This window comes from Apium graveolens, chromosome 10, assembly GCF_009905375.1.
Source record: "Apium graveolens cultivar Ventura chromosome 10, ASM990537v1, whole genome shotgun sequence".
Classification (NCBI taxonomy): domain Eukaryota; kingdom Viridiplantae; phylum Streptophyta; class Magnoliopsida; order Apiales; family Apiaceae; genus Apium; species Apium graveolens.
Window position 1 is genome coordinate 56,363,047 of NC_133656.1, and position 23,550 is coordinate 56,386,596.

Genomic DNA, 23,550 nt, shown 5'->3' on the forward strand with positions numbered 1-23,550 from the left:
TTTTATCAAAAACTCATTCATATTAAAAAACAAAATCAAACTTCTTTCTACATTAGTGATTTCTTATTTCATGTAAAATCCTTTGAAATCACTATTGTACATCATTACTCTCAAAAGATTAAATATATAATTTTCATTCATTATAAATCTTAAATATATTTTACCTCTATAGTGCCATATATTCTGTGTTACAGGTTCAGTCTCCAACGACTTTCTTTCATTGACAGTCATGAGGTTGAAAACCCACAACGTCTATCCCAGACTGTAAAGACAAACACAAAAACAGAACCAACCAACACTCTCTTACCACTAAATGTAGTATGAATAAGCGTGAGGGAGATAGTGCCTTAGTGCACCACATAAGGAAGGTTCTGTAGTCAACCCAGTAGCTCTGTCTCCTACATAGATGAGTAGTATTTAAACTGAGACAACTGCTAGCCCCCATACATCTTCTCAAAAAGATGTAATGGCTGAAAAGGCACAAAAACAGTTACTAGATTCATTCTCTCAACAGGGTGCGTCTATTGAAATTTGCCTGTCGGCCAAGGCATCCGATGTAGTGTCACTACTTCAAACATAAACAATTCTTAATGCACAAGGTGAGGTTACACACACAAAGGATGAGTTGACGGAAATAAGAGTTTCGACCATTTTAAGGTCAGATTCGATTGTTTAAGGTTCGTTAATGGACCAATTGCCTTTACAAGTGTTAGGAGAGGATACTGATCCAAAAGCCATATGACAGTGGTCAGTGTCTACCTCCCCAGGCTTAAATCCCCTGGATGCATCTGCGGATAGTGGATCTGACATAGGCGCAGATCAGCAACTTGTTGACAATGATTCAGATATTACCTGATGAGTCACAAGGAAATGTCTTCACAGGCATTAGAAGGGAACTTTGATCTTTATGCTAAATTCTTTGGATCATTGTTTACCTTCCTAGAATTCAAATCTGGAACCCTAAAAGGGAAACTAGCAACTTGTAGATTATGACTCAGATTCATCTGACGAGTTTAACAAGGATGGGGATTTGTGAACTCCCATTGCACCACCTGTGACCTCCTTAAGGATGGCTAAGGTGATTTTCCTTGCAGGTACAGCTGGATTATGGAGCTATGAGAGAAGAGTGATACACTTGTGAGAATGAGTGTAAACACGAGTGGAGAGAAGAGTGAAACACATGTGAGGTACACTAAACAGAATCACACACTCACAGTGAGGAAGAAAGAGAAACTACTTGTTATTTCTTTTCCAACCGAGTGGAATATGAGAACTCCTTCTGACGACGGCATACATTCCTTCACTAAGGGGGAGATAAAAGCTTAAGTAATAGTTTGGAGGATTCCTCAACTAAGGGGGAGAAATTGCAGGGAGTAAGAAAAAGATCCAACATGTACACTACACCACACCATTATTGTTTGTAGCTACGGATCCTATTGTACGGGAGAGGTGGTAAACACAAGGTGATTTTCTAGTAAGGGAAGAAGCTATTTTCAAAAGGGGAGTACCATTGGCTTTTATCTGCGGATCCTATTGTACGGGAGAGGTGGTAAACGAAGGTGATCTTCTTTAATCAGTTGATTCTCATAGGGGGAGAAGCAAGAGAGATATGGGCTTCTCAACAGGAAATGTGGTTGTACAAATGAAGATGGAACCACTTGAAGATATGTTCAGTCTAGAGGAACATCTACTTGGAATCTGGAAAATGTTAAATCTAGTCCAGAACTTTTCTACTATTTACTTTACATTTTTTTATATCTTTTTCTTATTTGTTAGTTGAGTTATCATCTAGGTATTCGTGTGTTATTGTCTAACAAACAAATAGGGGGAGATTGTAAGTCATATGTCATAGCCTATTTGTATATTCGAGGATTCAACTCAACTCAAATAAGAATGTAATAAGTAAATAGTGGATCTACCGTCAAAAGAGATCTCACAGAGTAATATCTGTCAAAGGATTCAGAAACAAGGTTCATCTACAGACTTGAGGAATTAATTCACTGGAAGAAGTTCAAGAAATTGATCATGCCTCAGTGATATAAATCAAGAGTGTGGATTTAATCAAGTGACAGAGATCTCGTCAGAGTATCATTAATTACAAGGATTTAATCTGAAGAAAATCAAAGTATCAAAGTCAAGATATGAAGAAACGTCACGGAAGTTAGTCACTCATGAACCAGACAGTACATCGAGTGTCAACGTTGAAGTGGTGGAATTGATTCATAATTCTCAGTGATTTTCAGAAGATATTCAGAAGATTGGTTGCTGCTCAGGGTTAGTATTAATTCTCTATTAATTAATTAAGTCATATAATTTAATTAAGAAAATAAATTATATCTATAAAGATTAATTTATTTGATTAATTAAATTAATTGATTAATTAATTCAGAATTAATATTAAGGATTTTCAGAATTTAAATTGGATTAAAAACAGTCTTAAATCAGCAAGACAATTGAAAATGAACTAGCATGACAATCAGGATTGTCATACCGATTGTCATGCCAAGTCATTTCAATTGTCCTACCGAAAGTTCTACTGGGAAGGAGATAGTCTTGCTAGTTCAACTGATTGTCATACCGAAAGTCATTGTAGTTCAATCAGATTGTCTTGCTAGTTCAATCCATTGTCCTACCGAAAGTCTTGCCAGCTATAGGATTGTCATTCCAGTTCAATTCAATTCTGTTGAATGAATTAAAAAGACACAGAAGCAGCAGAAAGAATAATAATCATCCAATCAAGAACACAGAACTCGAGAACAAAGAAAAAGAAGCAGACACAAATATTTCATCTCATCTGCAACTTCAAGATCAATTTCTAGATTGTAAAGTTAAATCCAATCAACTAGAAATCTTTATCTTGTTCTTGTGTAACAATCTAGCGGATCAAAATCCCTAGAACTTAATCTCAAATTGCGTTTAGCATTTGAATCTTTTTATTACAAAAATAGAAAAAGTTCATGTCGAATTTATTCTAGATTTGTGATAATTAATTTGAGATTAATTCCTTGTAATCGATACAGTTGTTGTAACACCTTTCAAGTTTAATAATATTTTTATTTAACTTGAATTTTGTTTCACATTTTTTATTCCGCATTTAATTCGATTATTCGGTACTATTTGTATTCCCCCCCCCTTCTACAAACACATTGGGACCTAACAATGAGTTATGTGAGCATCAAGAGCAAGTGCATGACCAGATGATGACCCAAAGTTAGATAGTTTAGAGGCTTCCATTGCAGCTTTTAGTGTAGAATCATCAGGATTATCACCAGAATCATAAGAAAACTTTTCAGGATCATCAGGAATAGACTCAGGAACTATTCCTTTGAGTTTAAATCAGGATTTGACTTAGAAGGGCCAGTTGCCTGTGAGGAACCTGAAAGAAGAGAACCAAGAACACCTAAACCTCTCTTTGCTTTTAAAGTGATCTTATCACTTCTCACGCATATATTACTTTCAATAGTAATATTTAGCTCACTTTTATCACTCTTATCTACCTCTCCTTTTTCCAGTTCAGGACTGCCTCTCAATATTTCTGTTTTTCTCTTAATCTTTTCTCTAATATCACTAGAATGGATCAACTCACTAGTAATAGAAGAAATAAGAGGGGGCAATGAGGAGTGGTCTATAGTCATATAAATAGAGGTAGTATATGGTATTAAAAAGGGTTGATTCAAGTTGTTTGATCAATTTAATTTTAGAGTCTAATTATATGGTTTGTGTAAGATTGATTTGGTGTTTAAAAGATGTTTGGTTAGTTGCATGTCAAGTTAAGTGGTTGCATGTTGATTTCTTGGCTTGGTACCATTTGTTTTGGTTCGAATTTTATAGTTAAAAATGAAGGAATAGTTGTTTGGTTGTCGAGTTATTTAGATCATGATTGTTTTGTTAAGATATAGATTTAAGTATACAAGTATATACTTGATATGTGTTATATGAGTACTCTATGATTATGCTTGAATATACGAGTTAAGTATATAAGTATATACTACTAAGTGCAATGTGAATATTCAGTGATTATACCCGTGTATATAAGTTAAGCTTCAATGCGAGTTGGGATAATCGTTAGACGTTCGGGGAATGTCGAGTGCAAATAAGTATCTAATTAGGGATTATGTTTGGATTGTAGATTCAGATAGCGAAGGCATTCAGGATTGTAGATTCAAATAGTGGAGGCATTCAGGCTAGAAAAGGGAAAGGAAACTTAGGTGGCAGTAGTTCAGCTTCAGTAGTTCAGTTTCAATTTCAGTAAAGCAGGAAAGCGATTTAAGGCAAGTAACTCTTCCTTGTCTTATGAATTGATACTGCTAATACAATGATAAAGTAATGATCCCTTTTTATATACTTGTGATACTCCCTATGAACAGGTTTATTCATAATCGTGCTAGCAGATAAAGTAGATTTAGAAAGAATTATACCTTTAGTGTTAGAAACCATTGGTATTACAGTCTGTGGAGGGACCAAGATGGCTCCAGTGCTATCCTTACCAGTTACCAGTACATCAGGATTTTTAGAATCAGGAACAGCTTCATCAGGAATTGACCTTGTGTCAGGAATTTATCCCATATTAGGATTTGATACTAAGTCTGCAATAGTTCTTGAACAGTTGGTTCTTGTGGGACTAGAGGTGTAGAAACTTCTTCATTCCTTTAAACTGAAGGTTCTTCTGGGCTTCCCTCAAAGATGGGATCATTGATGATAACATCTATGTTAGCAATATGCTCTTGATGAGCTTCCTTTTCTTGTACTGCAGTTTGAATGTCAGCATCAACATAAACATGACTCCCTTGAGGAATGTCAGGATTAGTCTGTTGATTATCAATGCCCGCACCCACACTTTAAGCGGGCGGTTATTATGTAGCTGGGGTATTAACAGTTGCATCTTCACTTTGAGAAGATGGTTCTTTTGGACTGTACCCCTTATGTGGAGACTGAAGCTTGGACTGTTTTTTGACATTAATGGTTGTTGTTAGGTCCCGAAATATCGTAGAAAAGGGGGGGAGTGAATACGATACTCACTAAATTAAAAAAAATTCAAATCTTTTACGGATATAAAATTTAGTGCACGGTTAGTGGTTCCGTGTTCTTGAGGTTAATAGTGCTTGGGAATATAAAATGAGGAAAACAAGATATTCGGAGAAGTATATATTCATATATAAATCCGTGAGGGGTGTTGCTACAATCTGGTAAATAAAATAACCGGCTACAATCTAAGAACAACAAAATTCCTAGCTTCTACAAAGATTTAAAATCAAATCCTATACAATGATCTAACTTTAGTTTTTCTAAGGATTTAATTACCGGGTAATGTTTATAATGTTGGATTTTTAACGCAGCGGGGGCATGGCAAAACACTTTTACACATACAAAATCCAAATAAAAGCATACAGATCATGAATAAAAATTCGAGGGATCGAATCTAACCTTTTAAAATAATTCGGAGACAACGATCAGAGATCCCTAGCAGTTGCTCCTCAAGTGTGAAGCATTCCACCGGTATCCACCAAGAAAATGATGTTAAGGAGGAGGAAGGAGGTGGAGAGAATTGGATTTTCCAAACTTTTTGGGTTTTCGGGTTCCAAGGTTGGAATAAAATTAGGGTCTATAATAGTGTATTTATAGGCAAAATTTTCAGCTGAAATTTTCCCATAAATATTATTATTATTATCCCATTTATTATTCTCATTAATAATTAAAACACCTTTTAATCATTAATCCTTTTTCTAAACACATTAGAAATAATTCTCTCTCTTGATTTAATTTCCAAAAATTAAATCCTTTAATTAATAATATTAGGAACTTTTCTTAATTAATTTATAATCAATTAAATCTCATTTAATCAATTATTAAATTTGCCAATTAATTATTTATTTCATAAATAAATAATTATTAGCCATTATTAATTAATTCCTCCACCATTAAATCATTCTCTTTTTATGGTGTGACCCTGTAGGTTCAATATTAAGCCGGTAGTAGAAATAAATAATAATAAAACTATTTTATCATTATTTATATAAATTCTCTAATTTATTAAATATGATTAATTAATTAATCACATTTATTCTACATCGTGAGTGATGCTTCTCAACATATCGCGACTATCCGGATAATATGAATTCACTGCTTAGAATACCAAGAACCTGTCAGTGAATAGTTACCGTACAATAAACTCCTTCTACCCTACAATGTCCCGATTAAATACAAGGCATGGATCTCGTGTCAAGCCTATCTAATTTAATCACTTGCTTACCATTTACTATGCGTAGTTCTATGCAAATTAGAAACTCCTTTCTAATTTCATTCACTCTGGCAAGAGATTCCTGAACTAGCATAAGTGGATCAGCCTTGAACATTCGCTTCCTTCACTGGAAGGGGTAGATCCTTTATTGATCATACACTATCTTCGTGTACAAATTCCTATACCCAGAAGAGCCCTAATAATTGTCCCTGGAGACTAAGAACTAAACCAAAGCATAGTTCAGTGTACACAAGATGACTATGATAACCTCAAGTCTAAGGATACTTGTACGACTATCACTATGTGAACAACTGCTGACACGTGAGTGAACTCCATCAGTTGTTCAGCTGTGCGAGTCATGTTCAGTGAACTTATTCTATAATAAGCACCTACATACTAGCTATAGTGTCACCACACAAATGTCTATGAGAACAGACATCCTTCATAATGAAGCAAGCATAGTATGTACCGATCTTTGCGGATTATTAATTACCAGTTAGTAATCCTATGACCAGGAACTATTTAAGTTTAGAGTTATCATCTTTTCAGGTCTCACTATTACGATCTCATCATAATCCATAAAAAGCTTTACTCTAAACTATGGTATATCTTATTTAAACACTTAAATAGATAGAGCCCGTAATAAAAACAAAACAAGTCTTTTATTAAAATCAGTGAAATCAAAACAGATTATATAAAAAGTTATTCCTAAATCCTAATACCTGATTGGACTTAGGACATATTCCTTTCAATCTCCCACTTGTACTAAAGCCAATCACTCTGGTATCTAATACCCATCTTGTCTTTATGACGATCAAAGTGACTTTCATAAAGTAGCTTTATGAGTGGGTCTGCTATGTTGTTATGTGTGTCAACTCTATTTCAATACAATACAAGAAATGTTATCGCGCTCCCACTAACCCTTTTATAGACGCATGGTTCATCTTCGTTTTTGATAAAATCAAACTCTTTGATTGTCTCATCAAAATGAATGTTCCATCTTTCGAGAAGCTTGCTTTAAACCACATATGGTTCGCAGTAGCTTACACACTAGGTTTTCATTTCCCTTGGAAAGAAAACCATCTAGCCATTTGCTAGATTTCATAGTCGTAGTAAGCAGCATTCGCAAGCAAAATCCGAACTAATTTTAACAGGGCTACAGGTAAAAGGTTTCATCAAACTCAATCCATTGCCTTTGTTTGAATCCTTTTGCCACAAGCCTAGCCTTAAAGGTCTCCACTTGGCCATTTGTTCTAATCATTCTTTTGTATACCGTATACATAGATTCCATTTCGGATTTCATGACACTATGCCATTTCTCTGAGTCAACACTACTCATAGCCTCATTATAGGTCACAGGGTCGTCATCATCAATGATCGACAAATCATTGTCATTTTCAATGACAAGGCCATATTTCCTCTCAGGTTGGCGAGACACTCTCCCTGACCTATGAATGGGTTGTTCCACAAAAGGTTGTTCAGTCAGAACAGGTGTTTCCACTTGATCCGTAGTAGTTTGTGCTTCTTGAACTTCATTAAGTTCAATTTTGCTCCCACTGTTTCCTTCAAGGATAAACTCCTTTTCCAAGAAGGTAGCATGTCTGGAGACAAACACCCGATGATCGGTGTAATAGTAATACCCTAAAGTCTCTTTAGGATATCCCACAAAACTACATTTTACAGATCGATATTCCAGCTTATCTGGGTCAACTTACTTGACATAAGCTGGACATCCCCAAATCTTAACGTGTTTAAGACTCGGTTTCCTTTCTTTCCATATCTCATACGAAGTTTGAGGAACAGATTTGGAAAGCACCTTATTCAGTAAATATGCTGAGGTTTCCAATGCATAACCCCATAGGAATACTGGAAGATTTGCATAGCTCATCATGGACCGAACTATGTCTAACAAAGTTCGATTTCTCCTTTCAGATACCAATCTGGAGGCGTCCACTGGGAGACTATACCATTTACTTTGAGATAATCTAGAAACACTCCATTAAAGTATTCACCACCTCGATCTGATCGAAGAGTTATAATACTATGTTTGGTTGTTTCTCCACTTCATACTTATATTCTTTGAACTTTTCAAAGGCCTCAGACTTGTGTTTCATCAAACACATATCCGAATCCAGATCTATCATCTATGAAAGTAATGAAGTATGAAAATCCACCCATGGCTTGCGTAGACATTGGTCCACATACATCTGTGTGTACCATTCCTAGCAAATTTGCAGCCCTCTCTCCATTTCCGCTAAATGGAGACTGCAGTGCCACTATAAAGTGAGATTTTCATCATCCCTTTTCTTTTATTAGTTTGTTCAATTTGAAGTAAATTATGTCACATTTATACAGACCATTATTTAAAGTACCACGTTCATAAAGAATATTATCTCTAAGAATAGAACATTCATTGTTCTCCATAATAAATGAAAATCCAGCCAAGTCTAACATGGGAATAATATTCCTCACAATCGAGGGAACAAAATAACAATTATTTCAAACAATAGTCTTGCCCGTAGGCATATGTAAATGAAATGATTCTACATCTTCAGCAGCAACTCTTGCTCCTTTTCTCATCAGTAGAATCACCTCCTCTTCCTCAAGAGTCCTACTTCTCCTTGGTCCCTGCAACAAATTGCAGATTTGAGAACCACAGGCAGTATGTAATACCCAAGTAGAAATTTGATTTAATGACATATTCACTTCTATCATGAACATACCTGAATCAGAAGCGGTAGTCTCACTACCCTTCTTCTTCTATTCTGCAAGGTAAACCTTGCAGTTCCTCTTCCAGTGCCCCACCTTATTACAGTGAAAGCAAACAACTTTGCTCTTGGGGTCTTCAGCTTTTGGTGGAACCAGCGTTTTCTCACCTACTTACTTCTTCTTGGAAGAGTTCCTCTTCCTTTTCTTAGGATTGGAACCTTCACTAATTAGAAGAACAGAACTCTTCTTAGGGGGAAAATTCAATTCCGCAGTCTTCAACATGTTGTGGAGTTCAGGCTGGCTGACATCCAACTTATTCATGTGAAAGTTCATAACAAACTGCGAGAATGAACTCGGAAGCGATTGCAAGACCAAGTCTTGGCTCAGCTCCCCATCCATGGCAAAACCAAGTTGTCCAAGACGTTCAATCAAATTGATCATCTTAAGTACATGGTCATTCACATATGATCCCTCAGACATCCTACAACCGAACAGCTCCTTCGATATCTCATATCGAGCTTTCCTCCCTGCCACATCATACAACTCTTGTAGATGCTTGAGGATAGTGTGAGCATCCATATGCTCATGTTGCTTCTGTAGCTCAATGTTCATGGAAGCTAGCATGATGCATTGAGCAACATTTTCATCATCTATCCACTTACGATACACAACATGTTCATCATTATATGCATCACTAGCAGGTTCAGTAGACTTAGGTGAGTCAATCACGTATTCCAGCTTCTCAATCCTGAGAACAATTCTCAAGTTTCGAAGCCAGTCAGCATAATTAGGACCAGTCAATTTATGAGCATCTAGTATGCTCCTGAGTGATAGTGCAGAAGACATAATGTATATTGTAAATCTGTAAATGATAAACACATAACAACACTTAGCAAATCTTCGATTTCATTTCATAACACTATATGAATCGGGTCTTTATTCATAAGTGGCTCCCACTAGTTTTCCTAATTTATTCAACCCCCTACGTGAAAAATTAAGCATTCATAATGCTAGTGGGAATAGGGATCCTACATTCCATTACACGACCCCGGCTGTAGCACGAACCGCCATGTAATGTTCAATAGGCAGACAACTCTTGTCAATTACATCTCATGTTATTCCCTAATCAAACTTTAGCCTCTTGAATAATTGAGTCTCGGCTGTAGCACGACAAACTCAATATTCTAAGTCAAGTCTAACCCAACATTCCGTACAGTTGAATCAGTCCCCAAAGGCCCACGGCTGTAGCACGTACCGACCTTTAGATTCTTATTCAATGTACACATCTCTATGTAATAGACAAGTATTTCTTATTTCAAAATCAAAGCCCTCAGCAGTAGCACGAACCGACAATGATTCAAAAATAAGAACTACTTTTCTATCATGTTGGAAGGCTATGACCGGCACAAGCCCGTTGTATCATTGGCCAATTACTACTTGATATTATTTAATTTTAGAGGGATTATATTACGTTACAATCATAATCATATTATAAAGAGATTCTTCCTTTTAAATTAAATATTTTAAATCAATAATCAATAATCAGATGATTCCCAGATCGGGTGGAGCATTGTCAAGAGGCGTCACTTAATAACCCTTTCTTACAGATAGAAATCTGTTGTTGACAGACTCATCCTTTCTCTCATATCGAAAATTCATATTCAATTACGTGTTTCATAAACACAAGAATCTCATGATTGTATTCATAATATTGTTATTAAAGTTATGAAACAATTTCACTATACTAGGTTGTCTAACAAACGCCTTATATTTATTTAAGTTCACCTAAATCTATCATCGCATGATAAACTAAGTATATATCACATATATAAACATGAATAAACATCAAGGTAGGCATGTTACATCATCTAGCATATAGGTCTAAGCATTATACATCTCTATGTATCACATGAAGCATTTAAAAGCAATTAAAACAGTCAAAAAACAGCTTTAAAACACTTCTGTTAGCTATAAACAGTTCGAAACAATTTCATAAAATATCATATAATATACCATTAGAAGCGTCTCGAAAAGATGAATCCAACGGCACCAAAATCGCCCATTTCTGAGCTGGAACGCGCCCACACGCGCCTAAACAAAATTTCCCACGCGCGGACACGCGCCTGACAGCGTGTGTCTGACTTTCCACCACGCGCACCCACGCGCTCACGCGCTCCACGCGCCCGAACCCTGATGCTGACGTCACCAGCGCGTGTCTTCCACGCGCCGCGCGTGGCACGCCAGCGCGTAAGCCCCACGCGTGCGTGGTCGACGCGCGGTCCTTCCCCTGTGCGTGAACTGTCGCCGTTTTTTTTTCTTTTCCGCACGGAATTCCGTGCCGCTTACCTGACTGTTCCTTGTCTGCCAGCCGCGTGATAACTCTGCCATGTCTGTCTCTGCTTTTCTTATTTCCGTGGCAGCAAAAACAACCACAGCAGACAAACATCAGCTTTACATACATAATATATATATACTAACAATTTGTTTATATATATATATGACTTAATTTAATTACGAATTTAATTGCAACAACTTCAAAAATTCATAATAAAAAATCTATACATCCTAAAATTATTAAAAAAATACCCAGACGATCTACAACACTTGTAGAACCCAGATCAACATTCAAAATTATTCTGAGAAACGATTTCTCACCAGACAAAATTAATCCATAATATAACTTGTAAAAATCATAATTAATTCATACAAGCACATAAAATTCTGAAATTTTTACCACAGATCTATATGCATACAACCTATGCTCTGATACCATTGTTGGATTTTTAACGCAGCGGGGGCATGGCAAAACACTTTTACACATACAAAATCCAAATAAAAGCATACAGATCATGAATAAAAATTCGAGGGATCGAATCTAACCTTTTAAAATAATTCGGAGACAACGATCAGAGATCCTTAGCAGTTGCTCCTCAAGTGTGAAGCACTCCACCGATATCCACCAAGAAAACGATGTTAAGGAGGAGGAAGGAGGTCGAGAGAATTGAGTTTTCCAAACTTTTTGGGTTTTCGGGTTCCAAGGTTGGAATAAAATTAGGGTCTATAATAGTGTATTTATAGGCAAAATTTTCAGCTGAAATTTTCCCATAAATATTATTATTATTATCCCATTTATTATTCTCATTAATAATTAAAACACCTTTTAATCATTAATCCTTTTTCTAAACACTTTAGAAATAATTCTCTCTCTTGATTTAATTTCCAAAAATTAAATCCTTTAATTAATAATATTAAGAACTTTTCTTAATTAATTTATAATCAATTAAATCTCATTTAATCAATTATTAAATTTGCCAAATAATTATTTATTTCATAAATAAATAATTATTAGCCATTATTAATTAATTCCTCCACCATTAAATCATTCTCTTTTTATGGTGTGACCCTGTAGGTTCAATATTAAGCCGGTAGTAGAAATAAATAATAATAAAATTATTTTATCATTATTTATATAAATTCTCTAATTTATTAAATATGATTAATTAATTAATCACATTTATTCTACATCGTGAGTGATGCTTCTCAACATATCGCGACTATCCGGATAATATGAATTAACTGGTTAGAATACCAAGAACCTGTCAGTGAATAGTTACCATACAATAAACTCCTTCTACCCTACAATGTCCCGATTAAATACAAGGCATGGATCTCGTGTCAAGCCAATCTAATTTAATCACTTGCTTACCATTTACTATGCGTAGTTCTATGCAAATTAGAAACTCCTTTCTAATTTCATTCACTCTGGCCAGAGATTCCTGAACTAGCATAAGTGGATCAGCCTTGAACATTCGCTTCCTTCACTGAAAGGGGTAGATCCTTTATTGATCATACACTATCTTCGTGTACAAATTCTTATACCCAGAAGAGCCCTAATAATTGTCCCTGGAGACTAAGAACTAAACCAAAGCATAGTTCAGTGTACACAAGATGACTATGATGACCTCAAGTCTAAGGATACTTGTACAACTATCACTATGTGAACAACTGCTGACACGTGAGTGAACTCCATCAGTTGTTCAGCTGTGCGAGTCATGTTCAGTGAACTTATTCTATAATAAGCACCTACATACTAGCTATAGTGTCACCACACAAATGTCTATGAGAACAGACATCCTTCATAATGAAGCAATCATAGTATGTACCGATCTTTGCGGATTATTAATTACCAGTTAATAATCCTATGACCAGGAACTATTTAAGTTTAGAGTTATCATCTTTTCAGGTCTCACTATTATAATCTCATCATAATCCATAAAAAGCTTTACTGTAAACTATGATATATCTTCTTTAAACACTTAAATAGATAGAGCCCGTAATAAAAACAAAACAAGTCTTTTATTAAAATCAGTGATATCAAAACAAATTATATAAAAAGTTATTCCTAAATCCTAATACCTGATTGGACTTAGGACATATTCCTTTCATATAATACCCCTAAGAATATACAAAAATTAAATCGGGCATTACAAAATTACTCCGGTGAGAAGAATAACTGCTATGGATTTGTGTGTATATCTGATAAGTGGATATTATATCTACTTGGAACGCTTCATTACAAGCTTAAGTTGGTGTTTTGGACTCAAGTTATTTGTAACACCCTCCAAATCCGGGGTATAGATCTGGGATATTACTATCACTAACTACCTTACTGAACCTGTACAATAATAATATAAACAGATATTTACCCCTGATTACTACTACTCAGGATCTTTTAAGGTTAAGGTGTGAAAACAAGAAGAACCTACCAACTTTATTACAACATCTCAAATAACCTGTCTTACAAATCTTCTTTATTATAAACCAGTGATCTATATAAATTCTAAACTAAACTTCTTTTATTCAAAACACAACTACAACTTATCCTGTTACACATGTTCTGACATCTCAAAACTCTTTTCCGGAATTGGAATAAACATTCTTGATGCCAGAGGGTCTCGCTGCTTGACTCGCTTCTTGACTACTCGGGTTCAGATGAGTTTCATTCTCCACCTTAACTGAAAAACAAGGTGAATAACAATAATAGGGGTGAGCCACCAAAATTGGCTCAACAAACCTGCAATATTTACATATATAGTGTAAAGAGAGAAAATTAAATGAACCGGTAATCTGCTGATTTGAACAACCATCTGTTTCTGTAGTGAGCAATGAAAGCCATTATTGGCGAGTACCAATTGAACTAGACTGGACACAAAAACCAACATATGCACTATAAGCTACTGACCAGTCAGGATATAGCATGGATCTATACCCAACTGCATAGACCCACCAACATATAGGGTAGCCAAGCACTATGGCCTAATAATCAAGGGCCCGGTTCATACCCGGCCCACATCGTAACCATCCAGTCCATAACTTAACATCCGGAACAATCAATATGCTTTCGATGTATCCTAACATTGGAATAAATTAGAGTATATGTATATGTGTGTATGTAACTATTGGAATATGAATAGAGGATTGAATGAATTAGGATAAATCAGGAATCAAAATGAAATAGGAATAAAGGAATAACAATTATGTATAGCTGTCATGGAAAGTTGGAAGTAATTTACTATTCAGAACTAAAAATAAGGAAACAACTTGCCTGGTATATGCTTCACCTCGGGTAGTTCACAATTCTCTATCTCCGGCTTGATTCGCCTTGTTGGTGCTGAATCTATCAAGGAAAAATATTTGTTAAGTTACCTTACATCGTACGCGTATCTCAGACTGATACCATACAACCCTTATCGTCAACCCATACGATTCTATCTGACTCGTATATATAATTATTCAACAAATAGAGTTCAAGTAATCACGTAAATCACATAGCACATAAGGCACATAATTAATTTAGACTTACAAATATTTTTAGGGTTGATACTGGACTTATATTCTTAGTAACAAACAATATCTGTCTCGATTCCTAATTTTTCGGGATTTATTGGACTCGTATTTATCAATAATAGGGTCTGTAAATGAATAAGTATCATAAGCCAACTCGCTCTTGAAAGAAATTATGATTTATAACTGTTTTTAATAGAATCAGGTCATTTTTCTGAGTCTAAGGATCTTCGTTTCGATTAAATCGGATAAACGATTTAATTATTACGCAATAAATCAAAATTAATCAATTATAATTAATTATTCACAATTAATTAAACCTTAATAATTATCTAGGAATTACCATATTTAAAAATAGTTTTTCCCTAATTTTTGTACTTAATAGGAATTTATTACAAATTATTCAATTTAAATAAATAATAAGTAATTAAGAAATAATTACATAAATAAATAAATAATTATATTTCCGAATTTCTAAAATTCGGAAGCACAACTCAAATTTATTACGAATTATTCAAGTAAACTGATCAATTACTAAATAATAATCAGTCTATATAATAATCCACAAATAAGAAATAATTAATTAAATAAACAGATTGTCGAATTTCTAAAATAATAAAATAATTTAGAATTTATTTACAAAATAAATGAGATTTTTAATCAAATTTTTATTTGATTTTTTAATTAACAAAAAATTGATTTTCTAATTTTATAAAATAAAACTAAATTACAAAAATCAAAAATACAATCCAGAAAACAAATTAGGGGTTTATTGGATCAAACACGGGTCGATTTCCGGGTTGGAACCGGGTCGAACCCGGGTCACCAAGAACACTACCATCACCACCAGAATCCGGCGACGGTGGTCGATTCCGGTGAGATCAATTAACATTCAAAAAACCTCTATTTCACCTTCTTCTTCCACCGTTCTCCATCGCCACCAACCCAGCTTCAACAAAGCGGCGTCAAACACGATCCCAGGAGCCGGTCTCGATTTCTCCGGCCAACTTCGACCAACGCCGGTGATCCAAATGCGGCAACTCCGTCAACTACTCAACAAAACCTATCGTAAAATCAGTCTCGCACCTAAATAACACGCATACAACCCAGTAAACGTGCAAACAACTCTCACCGGAGCTGGAGCAAACAAAAACGACGATTAAACCGGCGGTTTTCCGGTGAGTTTGAAATTGAAGCAAAAATTATCAAAACCGGCATGAATCGACTCGAAATCAAATGATCTATACTCCTACAACACTCAAAATCATCTCAGTAGCTTCTATAAAAAACGCCCAATTCAAGATTAAACCCGAAAATTAAGAAATTAAAATCAATTAATCTATAGATAAAATCAATAACAGGAATATAAAGTACGTTTAACAAGCTTCAAATAGATTACTCACATGAAGGATTTGGATCCCGGAATCACCTTGAACTTTGGCTTTGATTCTTGCTTTCTATGAACCCTAATTGCAGAGAATTGGGAATTGTTCTTGAATTTTTTGATTTTTTATAATTATTTAATAATTAGTTAATAATAAATCAGGTATTTATATTAGTACAAATAATACCCCTAAATAAAATTAAGGCCCTAATTATACATCTATTAAAATTAATTGGCCCCAATTTTTTATAATTTTTGGTATTAAATTTGAATTTTTAAATATCCAATAAATATAAAATATATGCCAAAAATTCCCAAAAATTTTGAATAATAAAAAAAATACAAAGAAAAATTATATTTGATAATTTCATGATCCTATAAAATTAAAAATGTGATTTTTGTGGGGTTTTTGACAGCCGAAGGGGCCCGAAAAAGTCATTTTTCACGAAACGAGAAAATTTGTAAAATGTCTGGATGTTCAGAATATCAATATGGTATAGGCCATACTTGGAAAAATAGGGCCAATGATTTTATATGAAATATCATCTATTAAAACACTGTTTGGGCCGTATAACTTTTGATTTAAAAGCATTTAACTAGAATAAAACCTTCGATAATTATCCGAAACACGTTCTGATCGAAACTGATTACACGTAGCACATAACAGCTAGGGTTTTATAACTCAACACACTTACTGATATATTTAAACACACAAATAATCTTTATTAAGATATAATACAAGCATAATTTCTCGGTCGTTACATCCTCCCCCTTATTAGGATTCTGTCCTCAGAATCTTGCTAGGAAAATAACTAGTGATACTTTTCTAACATTTCACTTTCAAGCGCCTAGGTTGATCATTCAACCATGGGATTTCTCCACAAGACTTTTACTAATGGTAGAGACTTCTTTCTCAATACTCTCTCTTGCTGATCTAAATTTTTTACCGGTTGTTCTATATAAGACAAAACAGCTTGAAGCTCTATCAGCTCATATTCTATTACATGCCTCGTATCAGAATTATACTTCTTAAGCATTGATATATGGAACACATTATGGATATTCTGCATATGAGGTGGTAAGGCTAACTCGTATGCAATCTTTCCAACTCTCTTCAAAATTTCAAATGGACCAACATATCGGCCCTTATTGCCAAATCTAGTCAATCATTTCCATGGTGATATCTTTAGTAAGATGTGTTCTCCTTCTTGATAGTCCACATCCTTTCTGATTTGATCGGCATATTTACGTTGTCGATTCTGTGCTGTTTCGAGTCACTTTTGAATAAGCTCTATTTTTTCCTTGGTCTGCTGAATCAGTTCTGGACCTAGAATTTTGCGTTCTCCAACTCCGTTCCAACATATAGGTGATCTACACTTTCTTCCGTATAAGGCTTCATAAGGTGGCATTCCAATGCTAGCATGATAGCTGTTGTTGTAAGAGAATTTCACTAGTGGTAAATGTTCATCCCAACTGCCTTCAAAATCTATTGCACATAAATTTAGCATATCTTAAATTGTTTAAATTGTCCTTTCTCTTTGCCCGTCCATCTGTGCATGATAAGTGCTGCTCATGTTTAGTTTAGTACCTAGGCATTCCTGAAATTGTCTCCAGAATCTTGAATCAAAACATGGATCTCGATCAGATACAATGGGGTACTCCATGTCGCATCACTATTTCCTTGAGATAGAGGTGTACTAACTTGTCAAGCGAAAACCTCTCGTTGATCGGGAGAAAATATGTTGACTTTGTTAGTCTATCAATGATAACCCAAATTGCATCATGGTTTGCTCTGGTTCTCAGAAGTCCTACTACGAAATCCATCACTAAGTATTCCCATTTCCATTCTAGAATATCCAATGGTTGCAGTAATCCGCTCAAACGTTGATGTTCTGCTTTGACTCCCTGGCACGTATAACATTTACTGACCCATTCAACTATTTCTTTCTTCATGTTTGGCCACCAAAAGTTTTCCTTCAAATCTCTGTACATCTTTGTGCTTTCGGGATGAATTGAATATCTTGAACTATGAGCGTCTCACAATATTTCTGCCTTCGATTCTGGTACATTGGGTATCCAGATTATTGAAGCAACTCGTAAAATTCACTTGTCATCTTTCTGGCTTGTAATTTCTTCTCTAGTCAGATTGTCAATTTTATGATTCATTACTTCCTCCTGACACCTTATTATCTTTTCCAATAATCCTGGCTGGAACGTCATGGCGTAGTTCATTTCAGTGGAGCTTTCTGGAATACGAACTTTAATTTCCAATTTATCGAATTCTCTGATCAATTCCTCTGAGAATGTCAACATATTCAATCTTTCTTTTCGACTCAATGCATCTGCTACAATATTTGCTTTACCTGGATGATAGTTGATTGATACGCCGTAGTCTTTGACTAGCTCAAGCCAGCGTCGTTGTCTCATGTTGAGTTCTTTCTGCGTGAAAATATATTTCAAACTCTTATGATCCGTGTAGATTTCACATTTCTCGCCATAAAGATAATTTCTCCAGAGTTTTAGCGCGAACATAATAGTGGTTAATTCCAGATCATGCGTTGGGTATTTTTGCTCATGAGGATTTAGTTGTCTAGAAGCGTACGCGATTACATTGCCGTGCTGCATTAATACACATCCAAGTCCTCGATAGGAAGCGTCGCTGTAGATGACGAAATCTCCTTGATCATCTGTTAACACAAGTACATGTGCAGTTACTAGTCGATTCTTCAATTCTTGAAACTTTTTTCACAGTTTTCATTCCATACAAACTTTTCATTCTTCCGAGTCAGCTTGGTTAATGGCGTAGCTATCTTCGCAAAGTCTTTAACAAATCTTCTGTAATAACCAGCTAATCCCAAGAAACTTCTAACTTCTGTCGGGGTCTTTGGTTTTTACCAATTTAGAATAACTTCAATCTTTATAGGATCCACTTGAATCCCTTCAGTGATGATTACGTGAAATTCTACTTTTCTCAACCAAAATTCGCATTTTGAAAATTTTGCATAAAGTTGTTCCTTTCTTAGAATTTCCAAAGTAACTTTCAAATGCTCTGCTTGCTCTTCTTCCGTCTTCGAGTAAATCAGGATGTCATCAATAAATACAATGATAAATTTATCTAATTACTTTTTGAGCACTATGTTCATTAAATCTATGAACGCTACTGGTGCATTGGTCAGTGCAAACGCCATCTTGAGAAATTTATAATGCCCGTATCTCGTTCAAAAAGTAGTCTTAGGAATATCTTTTGCCTTGATCTTTAACTGTTGATAACCCGATCTTAAATCGATTTTCGAAAACCATGTCGCTCCTTTCAGTTGATCAAATAAGTCATCGATCCATGGCAAAGGGTATTTATTCTTGACAGTTAATTTGTTCAGCTCACGATAGTCGATACATAGTCGCATGCTGCCATTTTTTTTCCTTATGAACAATACCGGTGTACTCAATGGGGATACACTAGGCCTTATAATTCCTCTATCGAGAAGATCTTGCAATTTTATTGCTAGCTCTTTCATCTCAACAGGCGCCATTCGATACGGAGCTTTCGAAACTAGTTCAGTACCTAGTGCCAAATCAATGGTAAACTCGATCTGCCGATCCGGAGGTAGTCCTGCAAGTTCATCTAGAAAGAAATCGGGAAATTCACATACCACAGGAATATCTTCGATCTTCGGACTTACTTTTTCCATGTCCAATACATAGGCTAGATAAGCTTTACATCCTTGGCGTATCAACCATTTTATCTACATCATCGTTAAAAGTTTCTGCTTCTGTTTCTCGCCTTTAAATGTTACCGTTGCATTTTCTCCAGTTCGTAGATTCACTTTTTTGTTTGGGTAATCAATCTGAGCATTATTACCAACTAACCAATCAATTTATAAAATAACATCAAATTCTCATAACTTGAAAGGTATCAAGTCAACTGAGAAATGATGACCTGCTATCTCGATATCGCACCCTGGACACACTCGGTCTACAGTAATTTGATCATCGTTTGCTAACTTTATAATTAAGGTTTCGTCCAACCGTTGAATTTCACAAAATACCTTATGAATAAATTCTTCAGAAATAAAAGATCCTGTGGCTCCAGAATCAATCAATACTTGCGCATGTACAGAATTCGCAGAAAGCGTACCTGCAATCTCATTAGGGCTCTGCACAGCTTCTTTCATTGACATATTAAAGGTCCTTTTCCTAGGCTGATTCTGCTGTGGTGGCGGAGGTAATGCCAAAACCCTTGGGATTCTGGCTGTCATTGCTGCTCCTCTACAGTCTTTAGCGATATGTCACTTTCTTCCGTATTGAAACAAGTGACCTATGTCTTCCTGTTAGGCATTCTCCATAGTAGTGTCCCTTCTGTTTGCATTTAAAACATGTGATGTTTGGCTTATTACAGATCCCTGTATGCTTCTTCACACATGTTCTGCAGTCAGGTATTGGCGGTCAGATGATTTTTTGTTGATTTAGGGCTGGGAGTCGGTTACTAGTCCTCCGATTGCCCTGTTCTGTCCTTCTAAAATTTATATTTGTCTGGGCTTGAAATCCCGGCCTCCTGTTGGAACGGTTCTGAAAATTTCCTGTTCCCTTTTCTTTTGGGGATGCTTCACTTTCTCCTTCGATTATCATTGCCTTCTGGATTACGGTTGTATAGGTCGTCAGTTCGAACACTGCCACTCTACTACGAATCCACGGCTTCAATCCTTGGTGGAATCTCTTAGCCCGCTTCTCATCGGTATCTACCTGCTCTAGAATAAACCTAGCCAATTCAGTAAACTTGGCTTCATAATCAGTGACCGACAAATTTCCTTCCTTCAACTCCAAGAACTTAATTTCCATCTGGTTCTTCATATAACGAGAAAAATACTTTTCCAAAAAAAGCTCAGTGAATTTATCCCAAGTTACTACACCCTCTCCTTCTCGCGCTTTCTTGGACTCCCACACTAATTAGCTTCCTCCTTCAAAAAGTAGCTTACGAAATTCATCTTCTGATCTGCTTTCACTTTAACCAACGCAAATGCTTTCTCTATCTCCTTTAACCAGGCCCTTTCCTTGGTAGGAACTGTTGAACCTTCAAATTCTGGAGGCTTTACCGACTGGAACTGTTTGAAAGTAACAATAGGTACAACTGGTGGTGCTTGTAGCTCTGGATGAAGTGGCTGCTGTAACATTTGCTGCTGGAACTGTTGTTCCTGTTGTAGCATTTGCTGTTGCATAATCACCATTTGTTGTTGTATAAGGTGAAACATTTGGTCCATGTGGTGGTCATTATTGTTTTGGCCTTCGGTATTGTCATTGGATGACTCAGTTCTGGTTTTTCTTTTTGGTGCCATGTTTCTGATAATAAAACAAATGGTTCTTTTAATAATAATTTATTAAACAGGTGATAATGGATAAAGAAACAATTTACATGGTATTAAAACAAGAAATTTAAACAGTTGACATTGGAAAGAAAACAATTTATCGGATATCTAAAACAAGAAATTAAAACAGTTCAGTATTTAAATAAATCATTGGGAAATAATTGAAAATTTTGGAATAATAAATGGTACAACATTGTTTTAAATAAAAACATCATTTAAGATATGGAAGCACTATAAAACAGTAAAGTAAATGTAAATACTTTAAAGACTGAAATTTAAAATAAAAGAAAAAGTTGGAAAAAGTTTATTTTATATATATATGACACCAGCTACAGGTGTTAGTGCTTGATACAGAGGGGTGTACATCTGATCTGTCATAGCTACTGTCGCTACATGTCAAAACTAGATACTATACACATACAAGCCTAATCACACTATACTATGCTGCCTCTATCTACATATGTCACATATAGTAGAACACATCTGGCTGTCTGGATGATCTCAAAATCCAGGTGGCATACGATCTATCTCCTGCTGAATCGACTCTAACACTGCCTCTGTCAATCTCATAGCTCGGTGATATGCTGCATCAATATGGATGTCCTCCTGTCTCTACTCTCCATGTTGCCCTATAGATCTGTCTGAGCCTCTCTCTCATGATGTAATCTGGCTGCAAGGCTCTCACTGGACCAAACTCTCTGCTCTCAAACAAACCAAGAATCTCCCTGCAATGATCCCTCCACATCTGCATCTCCACTCTCATCCTGGCATGCTGACGGTACGACACTTTATGCGGCTCTCGAAGGTCTGTCTGTGATCCTCTGGTAGGTAAAGGCATCGACTAATCAATAACCTTGTCCATAAACTCGACAGGCAGAAACTGTTGGATTTTAATCGCAGAGGAGGCATGGCAAAACACTTTTACACATATAAAATCCAAATAAAAGCATACAGATCATGAATAAAAATTCGAGGGATCGAATCTAACCTTGAAAATAATTCGAAGACAACGATCAGAGATCCTTAGCAGTTGCTCCTCAAGTGTGAAGCACTCCACCGGTATCCACCAAGAAAACGATGTTAAGGAGGAGGAAGGAGGTGGAGAGAATTGGGTTTTCCAAACTTTTTTTGGGTTTTTGGGGTTCGAATGAAAATAGGGTTTATAATAGTGTATTTATAGGCAAAATTTTCAGCTGAAATTTTCCCATAAATATTATTATTATCCCATTCATTATTCTCATTAATAATTAAAACACCTTTTAATTATTAATCATTTTCTAAACACTTTAGAAAAAATTCTCTCTCTTGATTTAATTTCCAAAAATTAAATTCTTAATTAATAATATTAAGAACTTTTCTTAATTAATTTATAATCAATTAAATCTCATTTAATCAATTATTAAATTTTCCAATTAATTATTTATTTCACAAATAAATAATTATTAGCCATTATTAATTAATTCCTCCACCATAAAATCATTCTCTTTTTATGGTGTGACCCTGTAGGTTCAATATTAAGCCGGTAGTAGAAATAAATATTAATAAAACTATTTTATCATTATTTATATAAATTCTCTAATTTATTAAATATGATTAATTAATTAATCACATTTATTCTACATCGTGAGGGATACTTCTCAGCATATCACGACTATCCGGATAATATGAATTCACTACTTAGAATACCAAGAACCTATTCAGTGAATAGTTACCGTACAATAAACTCCTTCTACCCTACAATGTCCCGATTAAATACAAGGCATGGATCTCGTGTCAAGCCTATCTAATTCAATCACTTGCTTACCATTTACGATGCTTAGTTCTATGCAAATTAGAAACTCCTTTCTAATTTCATTCACTCTGGCCAGAGATTCCTGAACTAGCATAAGTGGATCAGCCTTGAACATTCGCTTCCTTCACTGGAAGGGGTAGATCCTTTATTGATCATACACTATTTTCGTGTACAAATTCCTATACCCAGTAGAGCCCTAATAATTATCCCTGGAGACTAAGAA